The sequence below is a fragment of the Rousettus aegyptiacus genome, unplaced genomic scaffold (assembly GCF_014176215.1).
Source record: "Rousettus aegyptiacus isolate mRouAeg1 unplaced genomic scaffold, mRouAeg1.p scaffold_m13_p_2, whole genome shotgun sequence".
NCBI classification, from domain to species: domain Eukaryota; kingdom Metazoa; phylum Chordata; class Mammalia; order Chiroptera; family Pteropodidae; genus Rousettus; species Rousettus aegyptiacus.
Window position 1 is genome coordinate 167,648,050 of NW_023416295.1, and position 23,282 is coordinate 167,671,331.

At 44.3% G+C, this 23,282-nt stretch overlaps 1 pseudogene; it reads right to left on the bottom strand.

The window, feature by feature from the left end:
• Positions 1 to 21,460: 21,460 nt before the first annotated feature.
• On the bottom strand, positions 21,461 to 21,577 carry LOC118614193 (annotated as a pseudogene).
• Positions 21,578 to 23,282: the final 1,705 nt, after the last annotated feature.

Here is a 23,282-nt window from a genome sequence, read left to right on the forward strand (position 1 = left end):
GGTTAGGGTCACACGGTGGAGAGCCCTGAGTGCCAGAGTGAGGCCGTGTCCCTCTGCCCCTGCCCTGTCACCCGCCAGCCTCACACCATTTGCTCAGAATGGCATGGGTGACTTGATTCTTCTGTATTATCTCCCATCTTCCCTAACCGCGGTAATGGTCACGCGGCCATTCATTTAGCAACTTTTTATTGAGCCCCTGCAACTGAGCTGGGTTCTGGGGATCCAGCAGGGATTGTCACAAACAAGGCTCCTGGCCTCATAAAGCTGAAGTTCCCAATGGGTTTAACACAGTAAACACAAATAAATGACTGACGGCGTACGTGCAGATGGTGCTACATGCCGTGCGGAAGCAGAATGATGTTGATAGGTACCACGTTGTGGGAAGTATTTTAAATATGATGATCAGAAAAGGCCTCTCTAAGGAAGTGACCTTTGAACTTAGACCTGAAAAAATGAGATGGAGCTGGCTCTGTAGAGAGATGGGGTAAGACTAGCTCAGCTAGACAAAACTCTACTTATAAGACTCCAGAGATAAAAGAATAAGATAAAAGAATCAGGAATGGCCTAAGTAATCACGGTCATGGATGAAAAAGGAATGGGAGAATCATAGGAAAGAGTCTTAGGCCCTGGACAAATGGAAAACCAGACCAATCCAAGCTACAATGAAAGAACGACGTTCTTTCAATATCTCTGTTAAGCTCAATCAAGGGTCCTCAAACTCAAATGAACATAAGAATTATCCAGAGAGTCTGTTAAAAAAAAAAAAAATCACATTCCTGGGCTTTAGACCAAGAGACTTGAAGCATTTTTAAACCAAAACCTCAGCCGGTTTTGAGGCAGGTCATCCTCAGAACACATTTAGAAAACCACTGAATTAAAGAGACAAGAAGGGAGGACTGCCGTCGGGCGTGGGAGGGGCATGGCAGGCGTGGGGTGCCGAGGGAGGCCTGGACCAGAGGGAGGATGCGAGCTGTAGCATCAGCATCCTGTTTCCATGCTTCGCCATGATCTGCTTGCGTCTCTGGCTTCTCTGTGCCCACATTGGCAAGCTGAGTCATAATGACAGCAGTGAATGCTAAAGAACCCGATTCCGGGAACCCTAGAATCCCCGAGGAAGGACATCAGTTTGGAGAATCGTTATGGGACGGAGGCAAATTATTGCTAATGGGACCCCAGGAATAGTCATCACACCCACATTTCTCTCCACCACATCCTCTCAGATTCAGGTTGGAAGGTAATTTCTGGCTTTTCTGGTAGGATAAGGAGTTCAACGTAATGCATTTTCAATGGGCTTGAGGTCCCACCGGACCAGCTGGGTGTCATTGTTAGCATGGCGTGGGCTGTGGAGGAGTGCTTCAAAATAGGGGGAAGGCAGTAGCAAAACAATTGGCTGTGTCATTCCAAACCCATCCTAGCAAATTACACAGAAAGCAAGCAAGAGTCATTATGATTTATATAAATATATGTTGCAGATTTCATTAAGATTAGGCCAGCTTTGTAGTTATCACTTGCTGGGTTGTTTTCCTTGGTCCTTAATCTTCATTTGCAAATGCCCGTTAGCCTCACACAGGACTCCTAATGGCAAGGAGAAAAACCCAACCCTCCCCTGGCTTTCTTCTCTCCAGGACCTCAGCCAAGGGGATGCCTACTTGGGGACACAGCTCAGAAAAGACCTCAAAACAGACCTCCTCAAGGTGTACCTGAAAACAAAAGGGGTACAGACACACCGGTCCAGAAGGCTTCTTAAATCAGATTCCTTCCTAGGGCTCCAGGTAGGACAAAGGATCAGCTGTGCCCTCTCTGATTTCCACCTGCGGATGGGCCCTCAGCCAGGGGGACACTCAGAGGGGGCGAATGGGGTGAAAGTGGCTTTCCGTGTTGGTCAGGCAGTAATTCAACAATTCATTTAAATTCAGACATTAAGCCAGCAATGGCAGGCATTGAGACAGGCATCGGGGGTACAAAGACAAAATATTAAAATGCTAAAATTCCTTGCCCTAACGGAATTTGCTCTGACTTAGAGGCTGGTACATAAACATGATCTCAGGTTGGGGGTTGGGAGAGTGAATAAGTCATAATAATGCTGCCCGTGGCTCAGGGATTTGGCGTTTTATCAAACAAGCTGAGGTTTTCAAGTCTTCTAGAAATACCATCTTCTGTTTTTCCAAATGAGGGCTTATGCAGAGCCTCGCACAACTGCTAGAGTAAGCTCTTGAAAATGTCAGTCTGACCATGTCACTCCTTGACTTAGGGCAAGGGACTGCAAACTCTTTCTATAAAGGGCTAGATAGCAACTCTTTTACATTTTGCAAGTCGGATAGTCTCTGACGAAACTGCTCAGCTCTACCCTTGCAGAGCTAATGAAGCCAGGCAAGAGTGAATGAATGGCCATGGCTGTGTTTGGTAAAATTGTATTTACAAAGACAGGCAGCCTGCCCAATTTGGCCCGTGGGTTGGAGTTTGCTCACCCCTGCCTGAGTTACTCACGGGCACCCATCTTCTTAGCATGAGACCCCAAGCTTTACACAGTCTGAACACCAGCACCCAGTGAGGCACTCTGCACCTACCCCCATGCACCAACCGCATCCTCTGCTCTAGTCAAGTGGAACTTTCCCATGGAACCTGTGAACACCATGGCCTTTCACAATGCTGTGTCTTCGTACATCTAGTCATCCTACCTGAACTGTCTTTTCCTTCCCATCGTCGATGAACTCCCTATTTGTTTTCATGTTCTAGCAGAAACGTCCCCTTGCTTTGTCCGAATGTTTGTAACCCCCTCCCCACCGCAAATTCAAATGGTGAAATCTAATGCCCCGACGTGATGGTGTTAGGAGGTGGGGCCTTTGGGAGGTGAGTGAGTGGGTCCTGAGGGCAAGCTCTCATGAATGAGATTAATAACTTCACAAATATGGCCCAAGAGAGCTTCCTTGCCTCTTCCACCATGTGAGGATACACTGAGACGTCAACATCCCGAAAGAAGGCCTCCCCTCCGCAATCGTGCAGGCCCCCTGATCTCTGACCTCCAGCCTCCAGAACTATGAGAAATAACTTTCTGTTGTTTGTAAACCACCCAATCTATGGTACACCAGACAGAGACACCCTTTGCCTCATTTTTTTTTTTTTTTTGGTAACAGCTGATTACTTTTAAATATCGATTACTTTTATGCTCATCTATTCCACTATAAAGTCGAGACCATGCCTTTATTTTTCTCTAATCCCAGCCTCCAAGACTAAGCAACATTTGTTGGATGAAACACACCCCCAAGAAGCAGGAGGCAGTGGACGAAAGGCAAACAGCTCTGTCCCTGCATCTTGCTGGATCAGAAGTGTTATGGTCCATCCGTCGTAAGGAGATGTCACCCTCTCGGATAAAACTCACAGCCTCTAATATTCAGCCCTGGTGTAGAAGCAGCTCCACCACATGCCTCATCTGTCCTGTCGCTCTGGAATTGGCCATCTTCTGATGTCCTGTCACTGTTGCTCTTGCTGCCCGCTCCGTTTCTTATTTCAGGGCTGTGAATCTGCTTCCCAGATTCCAAGCCTGCACAGTTCTCTCCCGGGGGCCGCCTTCTTTCCAGGTTCCTCTTCCTTTTTCTTTCTCTTGCATCTGCTCTTTCTCTTTTTTGTTTGTTTGTTCATTTGTTTGTTTTTACTCCCATACCTCAGCTCCTCACTGAGTTCAGAATTATGGAAGGCCATTCAGTGCTTTTTTTATTTAGCAACTGGAAGTTTGGCCTAAACCCACTTATGCCACACATATTTTTGAGAAACTTTCATATATTTAGGACGCACCGGTAAACAAGGTAGAAATATTCCAGCCTCTCGAGAAGCTCAAAGTTGATGGGGAGAGAAAGCAAGGCAATGGGTTGGTAATAATTCCCTTAGAAAGCAGGGGTCGTGGAAGGAGGAGCCTCTAAACCAAACCTGGGGTGATGGGAGGTAGAAAGTTAGGTCTTTCTTCCTCAATTTAGTGACATTTGAGGCAAAGCCTGAAGTACGTTGACTAAGTAGGAGTTAGCCAGGTGATCAGAGACAAATTACTATATAAGAGGACAGAAAGAGCAAAACCCTGAAAGTAGGAAAGAGCATGAAATCAGGGAACAGAGAGCAATTCCATCTCAGGGAAAGCTATGGCACTTCCAGACTTGCAGGGCAAGTTTGATCAGGGCCAAAATCACTATCCCAGGGGTCACATCTGGTGAGTGGGACCCCCAAGCAGAAACCTCAGGAAGAGATAATACTTGGAATCATTTAGGTGGAAGCCATATAATTCCAATGAGCTGGGATTAGAGGAGGCTGGGCTGCAACCCAGGCCCTAAGCAGAGAGCCAGCAGTTCATACATTCAAGAAATATGAATGAGCCACTGCCATGTGGAGGCAGATACAATGGTGAGACAGACAGACATGGACAGGCAGCTGTTGGGAAGCCCATCAAGCTAGCAGTGGGGGGCCGGGGAAGCTTAGGATCAAGTTCTCTTAGCAGTAGGGATGCTGAACTGTCAATGAGAAAGTAAGACAGAATGAGGAAAACAGAGCAAATGAACCTGACCCTATCCCCACCTGTGAGAATCAGGGTAACAAAACTCTAATCCCAGATCCCACTCACTGGCACACTGGCCACCATCGCAATTCTGTCCTGCTTGGCTTGGATGTCATTGTTCTGGAGGTCAAGGTTGCTCTGCATCATCGTGGTGTCGTCTGGGTCTATAATTAAACGGCCCTGAGGACCACAAGAGCTTCCTCGGCCCAGCTGAGGGACCCAAAACTCCCAAACATTCTAGAGGCAAGGCTTCGTTTGGGTTGATTTTGCCAGCGACATGCCTTTCCTTTTTTTCAATATGTCGCTACCACCTTATCCTTTGAATTGAAAAGAGAGAGAGAGAGAGAGAGAGAAAAAAAAACATCCACCATAGCCAAGTCCTTTTCACAGAGATTTCTTTAACCTTCAATATTCTCCCCCATGAATCCCTAGTAGAGCCTCCATCTGAGGCTTTTGAACTCTGGGGTTAGAGTTCAGCCCTTAATCAAGAACAGAAAACAAAGCCAGTCTACCAGGGAGAATTTACATATTCAGCAGCCCAGTTTCTCCTTCCTCTTCTCCATTCAAGACAGGAGGGGCTGCAGAAGGCTCCATCCGTTGTGATCTGCGAGTAGTCTGTGGCCAGAAGGTGGAGGGATAAAGCTGCTTTGTTGAGGACCCAAGGGAAGACCAGGCCCTGGCTGCCTGAATCTTATCAGAAGAAAAACAGTTACAGCACTTTTTATTTTAGTAAGTAATTCAGGAGGAAAAAAAAAAATAAAGTATAAGTAAGACTATGAAATTAAATTTGCCAAATATGCTGAGAGTTGGTCCTTGGAGAAACTTTATCTCTACTGCATAGTCGAACACATCCACTTCGGGGGTGCCTGGCAATGACCCCGTGGCATAGATTGAATTCGTTCTTGTGTAGACAATATTATCTGGCGCCAGGAAGAGGAAACCTCAGCCCATGGCTTAGTAAACGCAATTTCCAATGGCGAAGAAGGGCTTCTGGGGGCTCTCCGTGGATGTCGCCAACAGGACCAGTGCAGATCCCCCAACCGATGAGACTCGTGCAGGGTGAGGGTGTGACGTGGAGAGAGCAGGCATCTGCCTCCCGCGCCTGCCATAGACTGGCGTTTCTCAGAGTTTGGGTTGGACAGTTGCTAGAGAAAACACTGAAATGTACTAGTACGCCATATCCATAAGGGCCATAAAACCAGTTTTCTTCCCCCTCAAATGAATTTTAGTCATTTTCAGGGAATCATTTCCATTCCCCCCTTGTATGTCTTAAAGACATACATGTTCACCTGTCCACAACCGTATGGAATTCCATGCGGGAGAACGACGTGACATCATCACGCAGCCTCTACCAAGTGCAGGTAAACGCCAAATGCTGTTTAAGGGAGAATAACGCGAATGCGCAGATAAGTTGCCCTGTGTAGGGAGAAGGTGGGACAGAAGGCAGGGACCTACCGTTCCTTTCACTGTTTTAGTTCACTGTACCTTGGACAGGTGCCAGGTAGTTGGTATCAGCAGAACAGAAGCAGCCACTGCGTTGGCTGGAGCTCTGCTTTCGGTAGATGCCGCATTCCAGATGTCCACACATGACCATTTAAGTACTGTTTTACACCACGTACTATAGGCTACTGGTTTTCCATTCTCCACCTTCAAGCCAGCCAGGTCACATAACAAATCTCAGGATTCCATCCTTGGGAGTCTAATGCCTATCATTATTTCAGGCACCAAGTATCGTATCTGTCAGGATTTAGTTGCAGATGACAGGGTTCCTTTAACAATTTTTAAGAGATGTAATACAGGGAATTATGGGAGGATCTAAAGGAACAGGCTGGAGAATTGGCTTCCAAGATTGATTTCTAGATAACACAGTAGAACTGGCCACCAGAGGAACTATCACCTCGAGTTCCAGGGTCATATTGAGGTTGCAAGATGATGCCTCCTATATTTTAACCTTCCTGCCTCACTTAAGTCTGATTCAAGTCTTGCCAAGTGTGTCTGAATGCAAAACCAAAATCGTATCCAAAATCTTAGCTGCAAGGGAGTCTAGGAAATGTCATTTTTAGTTTTATAGTCTCTGCAGCACAGAAGAAAAAATACTTGAAGGAAATGACCGGCAAATGTGGAAGGAGTAGCCTATAGTATTTACTTCCTCACCACCATGAGTTTCATCCAAGTTCCCAAATTATGACTCAATTGGCAAGGTATTTCTTGAGGTCTTTGTGTACAAAGCATCTTGGGGGGTGCAGAGATGTATGAGGCATGTCTAAAGTAAGATGTTCACTGATTTTACAAACTACCTAGATTAATGCACTGGAATGAAAGCTCTCCTTTAAAGGGGAGTCCTTTGCAGATCTTACATGATACAGTCTTGTCTCAGATCTTTTCTGGACCTCCTATTAGGATGGCCTGTACTTCATGAACATACATTCATGAAGGCACTTGGAAATCAGGCTCATGATTTTAAACTCACATTTGTCAGAGCAATATCTCATGTTTACTATGTGCCAGGCACTCTGCTATGTTCTTTACAAACATTCAGTTGCACAATAAATTACACCGTGAAATAGGTACTATTACCATTTCCATTCTCCTACGAGAAATAGAAGCTCACCAAAGTTAAGTGACTTTCCTGATGTCACACATTTCCTAAGTGTCAGGTGGGAGATGGGAACTGAAGACTTTATGGCTTCAAAAACCATTCTTTTCCCATAATAGTACATTCCTTTGCTTTGCCGAGACAGTGGAGTTTTTCTCCTTGCCTCACAGCTCACTGTATCCCTCAGGACTCAGATCTCAGTGACGTTTGACTTTTTCCAAATAAGGTGTCCCCTCTAAGTGCACAAAGATGTCTTTGGCTCAATTTCTCTTACTGAAGAAATTCAAGTAAATATGGCCTAGGATCTGCAGAGAGGGAGCAGAAATGTTCCAAATTATAACTTTATTACTTCCATTCATCCCCAGCGTCTTCAGGTCTTACTTGAAAAAAAGGGCATTAATAATCAGTTATGTATAATAATCATAGGATATATAATCAATAATTATCAAGATTTATAAGGTAAAATGTCCTTGTTTAAAATTTACATATGTTACTTCATTAGTACACCTTGGTAACATTTGGGTCCTGTTCACATGTTATGTAGAATCCGTTCTCTCCTTCACTTTCTTCCCTCCTGATAGAATATAATGCTGAGGTCAAATATATCACCTCAATTTAGTTTTAATTCTTGGCTCAGCCACTTACTAGCAGTGGAGACTCGAACTCGATACTTACTCCCTCTTAAGCCTGGTTCTTCTCAAAAGCAAAGTGGTGATAATAATAGAATTTACCTTACAAGGTTACATATAGAGTTTTGAATAGACTAACTTTGATAAACCATTAAACACATTGGCATACTCTCTGGTAAGTAGTAAACACTGAATAAATGTGAGATATTAATTATTAACCATATGCAAAACTCTGGACTAGGTGCCCTGAAAGTTCTCCCCTTTGCTAAGTCAACAAACATTTACTGAGTTCAGGGAATTAACGAGGAGTCCTATGTGGTCTCCACCCTCTAGTCACTCACCGTGCAGTAGAGGAGACAGATCTGTAAACACGTCAGTGGGAGTGAAAGTCTACAGCATTTGTCCACAGTACCTCTCCTGGCTACAGTGCAGGCAGCAGTGAATAGATAGTTCGACTTGGCTATACTATCTGGGGAAGCTTCAAAAAGGTGATGCTTGAGACAAGTCAAGAAAGATGGCTACCAGAGGGCGGGAAGAAAGGGAATTCCAGGCAGGAAGAGAAGTAAGAACAAAAGCAAGACATCACGGGAAAAGCAGGGAGTGGGGCATATCTCAAGCAAGGGGTGGGTGCACAATTTAGCCAGGTGGGAAATCGCCATACACAGTCACGTGTGACGTCAGCTAACACTGCTATAGACCCTGTATACCCACTGCTCCTCGTGGCCCAGTCTCTGCACATTCTCATCCCAAGAAAGCATCTAATTGCCAAGAGGAAATTAGTGGCAATAAAATCTCTCCCAGCAGTCTTACTTCAAGATGGCAAAGAGTAGGAATCTAGCTGGCTCCAAGAATTCCTAATCCTCTTTTTTTAGATTCGTGTCCTTCTCCCCAAAGCCTCACGTGAGCACCTCTAAAACACCTGCTCCTCTCTGTACTCCCCAAGTCTCTGCCTGTAGTTTCTTCACTGCCGTGTCCTTCCTTCTTCACCCTAACCGGGGCCTCCCCTAGGTACCTGCTTTGCTCATACTTGCTGGCCAGTCCACGCGAGCCTAACAAGATACCCTTAACCTTGCCATGCTACGAGGCAGCATAGATGAGACAGTGATACGCTGGTGGGCTCACATGGTTTCAAGGCTCATAAAAGGACGGCCTTGGGCAGTGGATGTCCCATGAGTTGGGAGTATGCTGTTCGAGAGGATTCGAACAGGTGGAAAAGGAGAAAGAGGCCATTTGGGAGGAGAAGGATAGAGAGGGGTAGACCCAACCTCGATACATCATCTCCATGCATCCGGGGTGGTTGTGTTCGCTTCCTCTCAGCATGCCTATGGTGTAGGTTCCCTGAGGAATCAGCAGTTGGGAGGTAGAAGGGACCTCACGTATTCTGTCATTTTTTGCCCAGTGGCTTTAGAGATGAGATTACGGCTCCGAGAATAAAAGGATAAACACATTCTCCTTTAAAATTCCAAAATTGACTTTACCCGAGAATCGCTTCTTTGACCGGACTTAAAATCTCGATTCATCCCTCCAAAAAAGCCGTGATGTTACCAATCATGCGCGTGAATGCGTAGTCGCAAAAATATATGCAACGGGCAGGTGTGTATCTGTGTGTTCCCCTGAAGGGGATCAACTCCCTGCGGCGGGTGCTTCAGGATTCACTTTAGTAGGGATGGAATTGGAGGGAAGGCAGCATGGAACGAGGGTGTTCAGGGTTGGGACTAGTTCTAATTCTGCGTGGGCTCTGCCGCTGACAAGTATCAGGGTGCGGGTCAAGTTACTTAGCTTCTCTGAGTCTCACAGTCCCAATCTGTAAAATGGAGTGTGTAATTTCACCCTCCTGCCTGTGTCGTTTAAGGATCGATTGAGATAATGTGCACAAGGCGCTTAGAAGAGGGCCTGGCACCGAGCGCCCGCTCAGTCGGTGGTAGGTAACATTATTAGTTCTGTTGAACAAACAGATTTTGCAGGCGCCTCGCAGCAAAGACATTCTAATATGCTCAGTGTCCACTTCAATTTTATTTATTGTGCTTATCTTGTCTTCTGGGCTCTAGTCAGTATTTACAAGCAAAGGGTTCTGTTTGGCAACATCAGCATTGATTGTGGGGCCACCTGGGGCCATTGGGCTGTCCGTTCCCAAAGATGGCAATGCCACACAGCCCTGAGGGGGCAGTGTGGCCATGCCAAGTGCATTTGGCATAGAGCATGTGGGCAGCAGGGCTGGCACAGCCCCCGTCCTGGCTGGGCAAGGTAAGCTGGCAGATGTTGGCTCCAAGACAGACATTGCCCAGGAAAGTAGCAGCCGCTGGTGTCGGGATTTGCTAATTGCATTGCTTCTTGGCACAGCGTTCTCACACGGCCCTGGAATAGCCCTTGCTGTTAGGAAAGGACCCTTCCTGCCTCTCATTTTGTGGCAGTTTCTTTTCCCCGAGACAGAGACTGGCTCAGTTACGAGATTCGGTTTTCGGAAAAAGCCTCTTGTGCTGTGCTTAGTTTTCCAGCTGGGCCACTCTTCAGGCTAGAAAGAAAATTAACATGGCCACATCCACCTGGTGAGCGCATACGCTCAGTAGGACTGTTCCTTCCCTTTGGACATCAGCTTCTTCCATGGAACTTTCTCTCTGAAAAGTACAACACACAGATCATTAGGTTCGTTCCCTACCAGAGAACCCACAAAAACACACCCACACCTTGAATCTAGTGTGTTTACTCTCCTATTTCTCCCTCTGTATTTCAAGCGTGGCTGTGGTTCACAGTGGGAAAGAGTAGCCTTTGCTATCAGAAATCCCGATTCTGAATACTGGCTTGGCCACTCCAGGTTTTGTGACCATGGACAAGCGATCTCCCTTCTTCGGGCTCAATGGCCTTGTGTGTACAGTATGGATAATACAGCCTGCGCCTGCTGGTGGCAGAGATTAAATGAGTTAAATTACATTAATTACTTGATACTATACTGAGATCATTGTAAGTTCTCATTAGATGTCCCTGCTATCATTCCATGTAACTAGTTGCAGAATAAACCAAGTCTCACGTCTTTTAATAGTACAGTTAACTCGTCAGGCTTCCCTCATGCCCAGATTACCAAGGGGCCCAGAGTTTCCTACGAGGGCACCTCCACGGCCCCTGAATGGTCCAAGAATGCTCCCTCAGCACAAAGGCAGCAGCTCTGCTTACAGATGCTTCCCAGAGAGCTGGACTCCCTTCCGTTCGGCGGGTGGGCCGCCTTTTCCCGTTGTTGTTTCATCCAGGATTGACACCGAACCCTTGGCCCACACCATCCAGCGAGCCTGTGTGTTCATTGCCGCCGTGATGCCAGTGCTAGATGATGCCAGTGCTAGGCCGACAGCGGTTTTCCCAGGATGCGGAGGTGGAGGGCAAGGCCGTCTTCATCCCAGTGGAATGTAGATCTGTAGTCCAGGAGGCCACCACGTGCCCATCCTTCAGGGACAGCGACACTTGGACTGATACTTGCATGGTCCATAGGTGGTTAGCTCGAACTTACTGGTACCCGAGGCGGGAAAGAAATAACAGGGTCAGGTTGAGAGACTCAGAACACTGGAGTGGGAAAGTGCGCAGACTCCGAAGCCAGATGGTCTGTGTTCTAATGAAGGCGCCTCCTGTGCACCCTTGGGCAACTTACTTGACCTCTCTGTGCCTCCTAACAGGGGTTCCTAACAGTAATTCCTAAGGCAGTAGGGAGGATTAAATGGTTCGAAACATGCGAAGCACTGAGAACAGTGCTTGGCGTACACGAAACATGCCGTAAATGTGAGCTTTGTAAATATGAGTCCTGGATCTATAGCTACTTAATCTGTGTGACTACAGGCAGTCCATTTGCTCTCTGCAGCCTCGGCTTTCTCCTGTATAAAATGCAACAGACGGAAGTACAGCCAGATTCTGAGTCACGCAGCCTGGTCTCCAGTCCCAGTCTGTCCCTAACTAGCTCTAGGTATCGGCAATGAACTCTGTTTCATTGTGCTTCAGTATTCTCACCTACAAAACAAGAGGAAAGAGTCTGATCATCTCTTTAATCCTATTAGTCTAAAGATAGATGTTTCGATTATTTTAGTATGTGGCTGAGTACAGCTCAATATTAATGATGCTTTAAATCCATAATGCTGTTTTTATTGTCCATACATAATGACAATTACTTCATGGAGCTGTATGAAATGGGAACATGCATGAAGTCTCCTTTGCTGTCTTCAGCAAGCATGTGAGAGAGTAACACGGGAACTACCAACATTGTTTCGGTGTTTACTGTGTGCCAACTCCATGTTAAATACTTTGCACGCACTACTGCATTTAATCTCTACAATGGCCCTTCGAGTTAGGTACGAGCTTGTACAGTCGATTAGCCTTATTCCTATTGTTCAGACGAGGAAACCGAAGCTCAGAGGTATAAGTAACATGCTCAGTGCCAAATAAGTAGTCACTTGTGGATCTGGCATTCAAGAATGGGCCTGTCTGACCCCCTAGAACACAACTGTTCTGTAGACAGGCAGTTACTAATGAACATGCCTTATGGAGAGAGATGCTGAGACTCAGTCAGCAAATCGTATGCCCACGTTCACTTAGAAGTTAGCGGTACAGTTCAGACAAGAAGCCAGGCTTTTTCTCCCTTGTCCAGAGTGTGCTGTGCCCTGCAGCCTCTCAGACTCGCTTGCTGGTACACTTGATGAATGCAGATGAGGGCTGATTTGCAATCATTTCCAGCTAACGTGAAGTTTTACGTGCTCTCTGCTGCACACCGCTAATATCACATCCTAATGCATATACTCTCCGGGCTTCAGGGACCCGTTGTCGTTGTTTCTCTCTCTCTCTCTCTCTCTCTCTCTCTCTCTCTCTCTCTCTCTCTCTCTCTCTCTCTCTCTCTCTCTCTCTCTCTGTCTCTCTCTGTCTCTCTCTGTCTCTCTCTGTCTCTCTTTCTCTCTTTCTCTCTTTCTCTCTCACTCCCTGGCCCTGGGAAACTAAGACAGCACCCCGATGGCGAGCACATCAGAACCAGACTCCAGCGAGGGCCACAGTGATCGCCACCGAGACAGTGGCAGATGCTATTCCTTTAGCTGGTAGGGAAACCAGAGACAGAAGTTTCTAAGTGAAGATGACACAACCACCCAAGATGAAACAAACCGTGATAAATCCCGGGGCCAGCATCAGTTTCACGAGGCTCTGGAGGGAATTCTCTAAACTAATTTAATGTGGAATAATACATAAAATGAGTGGTGCCCCATAGAGGGAGGGAGGAGGTAGTATTCTTCCTCTGCTTAATAAATCTGCATGTGTGGGGCATCTGTCGCTTTGGTAACAAGTCTCAAGAAATATCCCTAAAGGAGAAATCCAGGTAGGGAACTCCATTCTGAAATAGAGGATAAAGATTTTATTGGAAAAATTAATCAATTCATTAATGAAAGGTAAGTAATAGAGCTGAAGGGCTTAATACAAGGCTTAGCTCATAGTATGAGTTCAATGGATGTTTGTTGAGTTCTTCTAGTCTTTGAACATGTAGTTCCAGGTTAAGTGATAGGATTTACAATTAGGCAACTCTGGATCCCAACCTCCAGACTGCTGCCCGCTAGTTCTGTCAAACCGGAAGGGTTGCTATCTATTCTAATTCTGTTTCCTTATGTGCACATTAACTTCCAGCATTTCTTTGAGAATGAAGTGAAACCTATATAAAATAATTCAGTAATTACTACATCCATTCTGATACATGTAAGCACTTTGACCATACCAATGCTACTCAGAAGAGTCTCTTCAAACCACGTGTGTCATTTACTTATTCTTCTGTTCAACAAACATGATTTTTGGAAGAGCAGGTCTGGTCTTTTCCTCACACTGAAGGGACTGACCATACAAACCAGGTTGGAGAAGCAGAGTTCAGCCCGAATATAGGAGGGCATTGCTTAAGGCCGAATAGCTCCACCCTGGGGAACTGCACCGTGGTGGACATTTATCATATCACAATAGTTGTCCTGTTGGGGCCAGAAAGTAAAATCACATCTCTGTGAGTGGGGTAGGGTTTTCCTGAAAAGAGGTGACAATTCAATTGCCAATCTGACTAGAAGAGGCAGAGAGCTGAGGCAGAAAGTGAGGATGCAGAGAGCATCTGGGTGGGAAGAGAATGCATTCTTCCCTCTGGACCACCAGGCACCGAGAGCTTCGGGGCTGAGAATGGAGACCCACAAAGGGGAAACAGCATCCATGGCCCTTTGACCTGTGGGGATAGCCTGGAAGCTGGTCCTGGAGGCGCACAGGGAGGAGCTGAGTTTCGTAGGGTGAGCCTGGGACTGTAGAGCCACATCTCAGGTTTAAATGGTCCATGACATGCAAATGTAACTAACGTAGGTGTGAGTTTTGAGATGTTAATGTAAATGTGATGATACCGTGCCTCCTCGTCTAGGAAATCCAGAAAAGCTACCACAGATAGCTTACATTTATTTTTATTTCATGAGAATTGAGGACTGTGTAACAGACACAATTACTGTAATCACATTGGCTTCTTGAAAGCTCAAGAAAATTTTTGATCAGCTCCAGTATTCATTGAAAAAATGTTTACTGAATGTCTGTTTCCTGGCTGCACTGTTATTTTTCTTTTTTTAAAAAAAAATGTTTCTAATTTATGCTGTCTTGTTTTTTTTTTATGTTCTCTTGTAAAATGCCCGAAATTCTTTCTGAAACAAGGCAGGGTATAATTAAACCGTATGATACAACTGTCGAAGGAAGCTGACACCATCTTAAGATGCATTAATCATCATTTCTTACATTCGCATAGTTTTACAGTTTACAGAGAACTTTTACATCCATTACTTCATCTGATTTGCATGGCAAGACTTTGAGGTAAACATTTAATCGGAAGGAAAGCTGAGGCTTAGTACGATTAAAAGATTCGCTTGTGGTGGGTGGGCAGATCCTGGACTCAAACCTGGACTCGAACCTATTACCATCACACTTACTCATTTTGCTTCCATAACATGAAGCTGAATCATATATCTGGAACATAACATTCTCATTGTCCCTGAAGAGACCAGACCACATTTGGAATGTGGTTCAACTCTGTAAGCTTTGTCGTATTTGCAGAGGAGAATTACCAACATGTCGAAGCGTCTGGTTGCCATGTCATGTGGAGAAGTATCAAATAGCCTACAAATAATAGCCTGAAGGACAGGATTCTGGCATAGGCATGTTAGCTGACTTAAAGCATTGCATCATGTCGGAGGACACCTGTTCTTCCACTCCTGAGTGGTAGGAATTGAATCAATGGACAGATGACAGAGGAAATCCATTAGGTTGCACCTGCCTGTTGATAGCCCCTCCAGCATCCATGCTACCTGTGTCTGTCAGGATGATTTTGACTTTAAGGAACAGAAGTCCCAACTCAGAAAGGATCAAACAATGGGATAGTCTCATCTCACATAGCTGGGCATTGGGAGCTCTGAGTGAAGAGAGGTCCGGGCACGAAACTCTTATTAGCAGCTCAGCAATATCATTGATGACTGGGTACTTTCCATCCCACTCTGCTGCCAGTAGAAGTAGCTTCATTCTAAGTCTGACTGCCACTTTCATTACAAACAGCTATCCATGGCAAATCAGGACTATATACTTTCCTATTCATCTTCATCAAGGACAGAGGAAAACCTCTTTTCCAAGCATAGAACATAATCTTTCCTCTCCATCTGATTGGTTCAACTTAGGTTATAACCCAACTCCAGACCAAGAATAGTCACCAGGGAGGTTCCATGCTCTTACCGTATTAGGCTAATGTGGAATTAGGCATGGAATTTATCCAGGGCTAGAGTGGCTTCCCCTGAGTGATATGGACCATGTGGTCGATGAGTATATGAATGAACTCTGGTTTCTGTTGGAAGGGTAGAAGGATTGCAGGGCAGCCAGCAGTGATCATTGCAGTCCCCTCCTGCATCGTAATGGCCTTGGGGCCCTTGACTTGGGCTCAGTCAGTCACCATTATTTCATCATCCTGGCCCCATGAATTATTAGGTTTTAATCCTGTCGAGTCAGATTACGCCTCATGACTTTTACTCTATTGACTGTAATAAAAGCTCTTTCTCTCTTCCCCTACATAACGGTGGTGTGAGGCTAGGAAGCCCTAGAACTGCTCTTGCCATTTTGATTATTACAAAGGAAACACAACAGACATCTGGAGGATGTCAGGGTTAGAGAATTCCCAAGAAATGGGACAGAACCTTCATGACTCTATGAATCTCTGTACCTGAAACTCACCCTAACACTGAGCTTCTCAGTTACTGAGTTGATCAGTTCTCATTATTTTTAAATACAACTTTCAGTTGTGCTGTTTCTTGCAACCTGAAGAAGCCTTATTGACGCAGCAGAACCCAGTTCAATCAATTGAAAATGTTTCTAATCATCAGAACTGCCTTCAACATGAAACAGGCCGCCTCCTGTTCTCTTCCATCTTCCGTCTCTGGAGGTGTTCATGCAGAGACTGGCCAACCATCTGCCGAGGATGCTATAAAAAGCATTTCCACGTTGGTGGGAAGCTGAAAAACCACCTTCTAAGAACACTTCCAATTCCGATACGCTAATAATACCCTTATTAAACCAAGAGAAAAGTAGAAAGTACACTGAGACATGGATAGGAGAATCTAAATCAGAGTCACTTAGATGAAGGATGAGGGTCTTTCCCTCTGAGGCAGAACTGGAGAAGAGGCGTGGGTCGTTCATTTGTTCTTTGATTCACTTATTTACGCAACAGATGTGTACCGATATTCAAATATGTGCTAAGCACTAAAAATATAGGAATAAATAATAATCAAGAGCCATTTTCATGGAGCTTACATTCCAGTTGTCATGCTGTCCTGGAGAGACATGGGCTTTGGATCTGAGATATCCAAATGGCAGTCATGGCCTCTACTAGCCCTGTAGCCTTGGGCTGGCTTCTCTGATCTGCAGTGTCTTCATTATTAAATGGGAGCTATAACACCTACCTCATACAGTAGCGTAAAGGGTAAATGGAATAATACATGTATGTTAAATACCTAATAAAGGCCAAGAACAAAGCAGTTAATCAGCAAATGGTATCTCCCTTGCATACTGAGATCACTAATAGCCATGGGTTAAAGGGAAACATCAAACATTTTACCTTCTGCATGACCTCCATGAAGCTCAGACATACTGCAAAGTAGAAGGTCATGCCGAACTCAAAGAATTTGATCTAAAATGGATCAGAGCAACATACTCCGAAGGAGTAGTGCAAAGCATCTAAGCTCATTTGTTTATTTATTCTCTCAACAAAAATAAATGGGGTGTCTTTGCTGAATTAGCAGCTATGCTAGATGCTTGGGAACTAGCAGTGACCAAAACAAAGTTCCTTTTTTCATAGGGCTTATACCCTCCTGAGGGTATAAATACAAGAAATAAAACAGGGGGGTTGCTATAATGCTCATTGGCACTAGATGCAAAATAAATGGTGTTAATGACTTGTGCTAAGGAAACAGGGAAGAAGTAGAGAGACCCGGGGTTTTGGGTAGCCAGAGAAGCCTTGAGCAGGGCGTATAGTGAAGCTGGAGCTAAAGGAGGACATGCTGAAGCCCTGCGGTGTTCCTTAGTAAAAGGGAGACTGCCACGATGACATGTGGAGTGTGACATTCATGCTCAAAAACTCCACAAAGTGGTTGCAGACTGGGGGATGTCGACGAACCAATGCGTGAAAGTGTGGGGAGAAGGGTCATCTTATAACCCAATGAAAGTATTCAAATCCTGGCTTTACATAGTCGGTCACTTTGAACAATTTATAACCTAGGTCATACCGTGGAGATGAGGATTAATTGAGAGAAATCTTGTACTCAGTACACAGAAAGTTTGCCATAAATTATTGTTATTACTACTACCATGATATCAAGGCACGTTAACCAAGTGTATGCATTTTCTGTGCCTTCTATAACAGATTGCCAAAAACTTAGCAAGTTAAAACAACCTCTATTTATTAACTCACAGTTCTGTGGTCCGGAAATCTGTGTGTGCTTAGCTGGGTTCTCTGCTCAGGATATCACAAGGTTGAAATCCTGGTGCTAACTAGGCTGAGCTCTCATCTAGAGGGTCTGGGGAAGGATCCACGTCTAAGCTCATCTGGATTACTGGAAGAACTCAGTTCCTTGGGGTTGTAGGACTGAGGTCCCCATTTCTTTGCTGCCAGGGGCCACTCTCTGCTCCTAGAGGCTGCCCACATTCCTTCTCACATGGCTCCTTTATCTCCAAACCAGCCACATTGCATCAGGTCCTTCTCGCACTTTCAGTCTCTCTGATTTCCTTGTATACCACAAACCAGAGAAAACCCTCTGCTCTTAAAGGGCTCCTATGATTATGTTAGGCCCACCTGAACCATCTCCCTAGCTCAGTCATCTGATTAGTAATCTTAACTATCTGCAAAACCCCTTTTATCTCGTAACCTCACATAGTGTGGTATCTCATCAGAATGAATGGGAGAGAATTATACATGGGAGGAAGATCTTTGGGAATCATCTTAGAATTCTGCCTACCACACCAAGTAAGGAAGGACTTCTCAAGAAACTAATTGTGTGACTGCAGAATGTGATGACGAAAAGAAGCAAACTGGAAAATAAGAGAATTAGGATTTGGATGGCCATGCGGAAATCAAGCAGCACCTAGCCTTTCTCAAACATATCTCTGGACTGCTGCCTTGATTTAATATTTGAGTAGCCTACAATATTCCAAGTTAGGTATATAGGTCCACTGCTCAATCTACTGATACCGATTTGGGTTTCTAGTATATCACCAATGTACTTGTTATGCTTCCAGTATTAATTTCAGACGTGATAAATGCACCTTCTTTATCTTCATGCAAGTCGTTGAGGAAAATATTAAGTAGAACAGATATATAAAGGGAGTTGGTCACCTGGCCCCTAGTGACTTCCTCCAGGCTCACGGGAACTGTTAATCAACATCCTTTGGTTATAGTTATACAACTCCATAATTGTCTTCCTAATTTTGCTACCTCAGAACCTATAACCTGTCTTTACTCCTTGGATGTCCTGAGGGATGCAATCAATTTTCCTATGAAGTCTAGTTACCCTCTTGCCCTTGCAGGCCCTTCATCTCCACTTCCCCAGCCCTGGCTCCATTTGCCTCAACATCAGGCGTCAGCAGACTTGGGCTGGATATTGGCAAGTTTCAGCATTTTTGATGGTATCTTGGTAGAACATTGTCACAGATTGTTGGAGCAGGACAGGAGGTAAATTGTTAGATGTCATCTTGTGATGAGAAGACTAATTACAGACTACACCATACTCACTGTGGGTTCCACTGGCTTATTTGTAAAGGACGTGAAGGGTACTGTGGTTCATATATTGCAGTGGAGAACGAAGCCAGAGAAATATTGTTTTCTGTCTTCGTTATTGGGGGTCTATTTTGAATACTGATTCGATTACAGAGGCCCAAGATATTCTGAAGACATGACAAATAGGGATAGCAAAATGTGCCCCACAAAGATATGATCTGAGGATAAAATGAGATCATGTATTTAAAGTGTACAAATTCATGGACCATGAAAGATACCAGGAACTGACTTCGGCCAAGAGTCTTAGGATCATTTTAAAAAGGTAAATGAAAAATTTTTAATTTTTTAAAATAACTTTCTACCCATTTTTAGTTTCTAGTACCCTGTTGACTAATATTTGCACTTTCTTTTTTTTATCGAGATATTCCCCTGAAAGAAAGTAGAACAAAGAGAAAAAAAATAAAGAATACAGATTTCTTATTGTTACATCAAAATTTCACAATTGGCTTCAGTCGCTCCGGCTGCCTCTTCCTTGCATATCTTCTTATCCAAACATATCTAAATAAGTCCCTTTTGGCCAGTGTGATGCTAGCACAGGAATAGACAGACAGATCAATGGAGCAAAATAACCCAGAAATATATTCCAATATGTATGAGAATTTAATATGTGATAAAGGAGACATCAATGAGAAGAGGAAGGATTATTTAACAAATGGTGCTGGGACTTCTGGGTAGCAATTTAGGAGGGGAAAAAAATCAATTTTAGGCCCTTACTTCACATCATGCAGAGAAATCAATTCCAGATGGGTTAAAGAATTAAATATAAAAAACATCAAATCTTAGAAAAACTAGAGAGGAAAAATAAAAGAAGCGAATAAGCATTTAATCTCCAGAGGAGTAAGAACTTTCCAAGCTTAGAGCAATTGAATAAGACACAAAGGAGAAGATCAACAGATCCAATGACTTACGATTCAATTTTTAAAATCCTGACACGGAGATGTACAAAAGCCAAAGTCAGACTTGAGATAATAGTTGCAGCAAATACTAATGAAGCATTATTTTTTTTATACATGGCTCACATTGATCAATATAAAAGAACACAAAAACCTAGATCAATAAATGGACAAAGACACTCAGAGAAAATTTACATATGAGGAAAATAAACAAATGTGGGACAAGAGATAAGCTTATTAGTAATTAAGGGAATGATGAATAAATGATGAATCTTAAAACCATAGAATTGGCAAAATTATTTTAAAATAAGAATATTCAATCCTGGTGAAGGTGCAGAGAAATTGTCACACTTACAGAATAGTATGCGTTTGGGTAATACTTTTACAAAACATTTTTATAATATGTACTAGGACACTTGCAAAGATTTAAGAAAACCTTAAGTTGCATTTCCAGTTTTCAGAACCTCACCTGAAAGTATTTTTGAATATTAGGGTAAGAAGAGAAACAGAAGGGGAGGGAGCCATTAGCAAGAGATCCTCTGCAACATAATTTAGAATAGTAAATAATTTTAAGTAACAAGAACAAGAAAGAAATTGAGTTAATTATGATAAATTCACCCATGTTAGTAGGTATATCAGTCAGAGTTTCAGAAGAAAACAGATGACAAATTCACATTAGAATAATTTCAGGCAGGTTCAGGAAAGAAACTTTTTACAAAGGCGTGGACAGGGTGCAGGAAAACTCAGGGCACAGCGTTAGTACAAGAGGAGCTGTGGCTAGCTCGAAACCTGACTACTCTTGCAAGTTAAGGGAAATTGCCAGAACTTGCAAGGATAGTCATGCGAACAGGTCCACCTCATAGTCCACCTGTGACTTCTTTAAGCCAAGGGACGCAGCCATCCTGAAGCCACACTCCAGGGAAGGATCCGGGATGATAAATATTCTAATAACATTCCCCTGCGGCTCCCCAGTAATGTTCCATGATCTCCCATTGGTTAACACCAGTGGAAGCTGGAGGACAGGCAAGGCTTTTGACGGCATCCACACAATCCGGCCTTTCAAGAAACAGAACAGGGAGAAAGGGAGCATAAGCAGATCAGGAGAGACTGAACGAAGGCGTCCAGTACAATGGGGAAAAGCAGTGTGCAAGTGTGTCCTTATGATGTGAACTAAATATTAATTTTTTTTAAGAAAAAGAAGAAATCAAAGAAATACACTAAAATACTAAGTTTTGTATTAGGGTCATATGATCATTAGTCGATTTTTCCTTTCTTTGTGTTTTCCAAATTTGGGGATTGTTGAACTAGGTTGCGAACTATTTTCTTCAGCCTTTGCATCTCCAGCACAGAGCATGGTATCTGGTACGTGAACAGCATTTAATGAAATTGAAAATATCAGCCTTATGGTCCTCATCTTGGAAAGTTTTTATCCCCAACCTAGGACATACACAAACACTATCCTTTTTTTTTTTTAAATACCTACGGCACCTGGTCTTTCCAGGTGGTCTCCCATCCAAGTACTCACCAGGCCGACCCTGCTTAGCTTCCGAGATCAGACAAGATCGGGACGTTCAGGACAGCATGGCTGTAGACACCCCATTCTTTATCATATCACTCCATAGTGGTGTTAACTCACTTTCACCTAATGTTTAAAATGTTAGCCGTAACCAGCATCCTTCATATTAAGGTATCTGGGATCAGGGAGGTGGTGGAAAGAGAAACCATAAACTTAAACATAACTTACTCCCTTCCTCACACCGGCTAGTTGGTAATCATAGCCACCTTCTTTCACCATTTTTTCCATTTCCCTTACATTCTATCAGTACTTTAGGAAGATGGGAATCCTGACAAAACTTTCATTTCAATTGGACCCGAATCTTGAGAGGTCTTCCTCAATTAGGTTGCCACCATTTTCCACTGACCAAGAAGGCTGGGCATGGAGATTCTGAGAGCACCTCAGTAAACGCCTCGTATTTTAAGCAAGGACTCATTGTGTAGCAGCAACCCAGTTTCCCATGGGAATTGAGTCAATCATGCTTCTAAGTATAGGGATCCTTTCTTTTTTCTGTTGGTTTGCCAACATAAAGAGTCCCAAAAGGTGAAAGGACAATTTCAGTTTACAAATCATTAGAGCCATGACTGTACTTGGTGGAAGCGTTACTCCTTGGGTCATAGTACCTACCAGACCACCAAGCCACAGGTCGCTGGGTCAAGAAGAAAGAGTTCTTCGGATGGGTTATTAGGTATAATAGTGTGAGTGTCTCTCCTCCTCTCCCCTGGACTGATGCCTTCTGGCTCTGTGGTTTAGCTACTTGTTTACAGTGTTCATCACATCCTGTAGGATAGTACCCCAACCACCCAGGGTGTGGCTCTCACATGGTGCCATAAATGAGACCTTAGTGACCATTCCATCAACTGTCAAGCAAGTTGCTTTCTGCATAATGGGGAAACTGGTAAGGACGGTGAAGATCACGAATGTGAGTCCATGAAGACACTTTCTTTTCCATAAAGTGAGTTCCCCAGTCAAAGAAGGTGGTGTTTCAGATATCATGGAATGGATTAGGCAGAATGTAATTTTGAACTAGGACTATTGATGCCAACAGAGCAGTTTGCGCAGGGAAGGAAAATGTATCCTTGGAATATGTGACGGTCCCTCATAGAACAAAGTGGTACCCTATCTGTAAAGGGAGGGATGCAGTGATGTCAGCATTTTAACAGGTAGCTGACTGGTCCCTCCTGGAATGGGGCCATATCCAGAGCTTCGAGTTGGCCTCTGGTCTTGACAAATCAGACACTTAGCATGGCACAGCCAGGCCAGTATCAGGGAGGGGAAGTCCCCAATGCTGAGGCCGTGCATAGCCTCCATCTCACCAGCCATGCCCACTTTGTATACAGACCCACTGAGCAAGCCCCGGGGTGTCCAGGGACCAACATTACAGGACATTCTCTCTTGGCCATCTGATTTATAAGAGCTTCTTCAGCAATGGATGCCCTCAGACAGGAATTCATGGAGGATATAAATATCTTCACTCTCTCTACCTATTCGGGAGGTCCAGGTCCATCCCTTCCTTACAGATCTCTCTGTCCCAATCTTCCCATCCAGTTCTTTCCCAAAAGCAGCCACGCCTCCAGCCGTTAGCCACTGCTCATGCATCAGCGTGGATCTGCAACTTAGGCGTGGTCCCACATATTCCGTTTTTACTTGATAATGAAATGCTACCACGTGTACCAATTCTGCTTCCAAGTGTCCAGTAACATCCAGGTCACGATGAGCAGCTCAGGTCTCATCGTTACTTGG